Source organism: Myotis brandtii, unplaced genomic scaffold (genome assembly GCF_000412655.1).
Source record: "Myotis brandtii unplaced genomic scaffold, ASM41265v1 scaffold575, whole genome shotgun sequence".
NCBI classification, from domain to species: Eukaryota; Metazoa; Chordata; class Mammalia; order Chiroptera; family Vespertilionidae; genus Myotis; species Myotis brandtii.
Window position 1 is genome coordinate 294,860 of NW_005370153.1, and position 3,076 is coordinate 297,935.

Below are 3,076 nucleotides of genomic sequence, written 5' to 3' on the forward strand. Positions count from 1 at the left end.
CTTTTCATTTTGCCAAACCATTTTCCTTTGGCTTATTTTGACACGCAACAAATACACAGGCTGGGGCTGGCTTAGCATAAGTGGGAACATTGGCCTTCACCCATTAAAACTGCTGCAGAGAGGGAACGAAGATGGCGATGTAAGGTACAGACCTGTGCGTGCTGCCTCCCACAACAACATCGAGACTACCAACTATAAAACAAACAGTTGTCATTCAGAACCATGGGAAAGCTGGCCCAGTGGAAGCTCTACAACTGGAAGGAAAGAAAAAAGAGCATTGAGACTGAGTAGGTTGTGCAGAGGCTCCAAGAACGAAGGTTTGGAGTCGCGCGCCAGGCTGGCTGCAACTGGATGTGCAGTTTTTTTTAATCAGAAGGGGATGTAGACTCTCAAATCCACTGAGCGTGTTTGTGGCGGGATTCTGAGGTCCCAGACCCCTACGGGGAGAGGCGGGACAGCCTTGCAAAGGGTCGGAGAGCGAGAGTGGCTGTCTTGCGGAACTGCTCGCCAGCACTCGGGCACGTGACTTGCTGAGTTGGGGAGAGGTGAGGAGATGCGGAGAAGCCATTGCCCTTGGCCCCGCCCTGGTGATTCACCAAGAACAGAGGTGCGGAGTAGCGCACCAGGCTGGCTGCAACTGGATGCGCATTTTTTTTCAATATGAAGGGGATGCAGACTCTCAAATCCACTGAGCGTGTTTGGGGCGGGATCCTGAGGCACCAGAACTCTACGGGGAGAGGCGGGACTTCCTTGCAATGGGCCAGAGAGTGAGAGTGGCTGTCTTGCGAAATTGCTTGCCGGCACTCGGGGAGGCGAGTCGCTGAGTCGCAGAGATGCGAGGAGATGCGGAGATGCATTTGCCACTTGCTCCGCCCTGGTGATTCCTGGGGACCCCACCCTATTCAATTTATATCCCCACCCAAGCTGTGCTAGTGTCACAAAGAGAACCACCGGCACTTTGCAGCCCAGCCAAGCAGAATGCAGATTTCAACTCCTCGCATACATAAGGGACACACTCAAGAAGCAGAACCAGGTTCAGAGGAAGCCAGAGCCAGACACAGCTGGGCCTGCAACGTGGAACACTGTACCAGCAAACGCACAGCCAGGTCCACCAGATCCAGTCTCACATCGGACGCTGGGAGACGACAGACAGGCAGTCTTTGTACTTGGTAGAAAATGAAATCCAAGCAAGCATACCAGATATTCAGCTACCAGGAACACCTGGAGATTTTGTCCAGCAAGGAGCCGCCCAAACAAGGGACAGAATTCCAAACTTCGTGTTGCTGAGAAGGCCCCCGTGAGGCCGAAACAGCCCCGGTGAGGCTGAGACAACCCCGATGAGGCTGAGACGGCCCCGGTGAGGTTGAGACGGCCCCGGTGAGGTTGAAACAGCCCCGGTGAGGTGGAGAAGGCCCTGGTGAGGTTGTGTTGGCCCCGGTGAGGTTGCGACGACCCCGGTGAGGTTGAAACGGCCCTGGTGAGGTTGTAACGGCGCCTGTGAGGTCGAAACGGCCGCGGTGTGGTTGAAACAGCCCCATTGAGGTTGAAACGGCCCATGTGATTTTGAGAGGGCCCCTGTGAGGTTTAAATGACCCATGTGAGGCTGAGACGGCCCCGGTGAGGTTGAGACGGCACTGGTGAGGTGGAGATGGCCCCAGTGAGGTTGTGACGGACCCAGTGAGGTTGAAACTGCCCCGGTGAGGTTGAGTCGGCCCCTGTGAGGTTGAGACAGCTCCTGTGAGGCTGAGACAGCCCCGGTGAGGCTGGGACGGCCCTTGTGAGGTTGATACGGCTCCGGTAAGGTTGAGACAGCCCCAGTGGGGTTGCAACAACCCCAATGCAGTTGCAACAGCCCCGGTACGATTGTAACGGCCCCAGTGAGGTTGCAACGACCCAATTGAGGTTGAAACGGCCCCTGTGAGGTTGAGACAGCCCCTGTGAGGCTGAGACAGCCCCAGTGTTGCTGGGACGGCCCCTGTGAGGTTAAGACGGCTCCAGTGAGGTTCAGAAGGCCCCGGTGAGGTTGAAATGGCCCCAGTGAGGTTGAATCGGCCCCGATTAGGTTGAGACGGCCCCGGTGTGGTTGAAACGGCCCTGGTGAGGTTGAAACAGCCCATGTGAGGTTTAGACGGGCTCTGTGATGTTTAGATGGCCCATGTGAGCCTGAGACAGCCCCGGTGAGGCTGAGACAGCCCCGGTGAGGTTGAGACGGCACTGGTGAGATTGAGAAGGCCCCAGTGAGGTTGTGATGGCCCTGGTGAGGTTGAAACGGCCCCAGTGAGGTTGAATCGGCGGCCCCAGTGGGGTTTCAAAAGCCCCCATGGGGTTGCAACGGCCCCAGTGAGGTTGCAACAGCCCCGGTAAGGTTGAAACGGTCCCGGTGAGGTTGAACTGCCCCTGTGAGGTTGAGACGGCCCCTGTGAGGCTGAGACGGCCCTGGTGAGGCTGGGCTGGCCCCAGTGAGGTTGAGATGGCCCTGGTGAGGTTGAAATGGCCCTGGTGAGGTTGAATCAAACTTGGTGAGGCTGAAATGGCCCTGGTGAGGCTGAAACGGCCCCGGTGAGGTTGAGACAGGCCCAATGAGCTTGCAATGGCCCCGGTGAGGTCAAGACGGCCCCGGTGAGGTCGAGGTGACCCCAGAGAGGTTGAGACAGCCCTGGTGAGGTTGTGACGGCCCCAGTTAGGTTGAATCGGTCCCGGTGAGGTTGAGACAGCCCTGGTGAGGTTGAGACCGCCCCAGTGAGGCTGAGACGGCCCTGGTGACGTTGAGACGGCCCCGGTGAGGTTTAAGCAGCCCTGGTGAGGTTGAATCAGACCCGATGATGCAGAAACAGCCCCAGTGAGGCTGAAACGGCCCTGATGAGGTTGAGGTGGTCCCGTGAGGCTGAAACAGCCCCTGTGAGGCTGGGACGGCCCCTGTGAAGCTGGGACGGCCTCTGTGAGGCTGAGATGGCCCCTGTGAGACTGAGACGGCCCCCAGGAAGCTGAGAAAAATACCACATAAACTCACTCATTTATGGATAATAAGAAACATTATAGACTGATGAACAAAAATGGATACAGAGGCAGAGCAGCA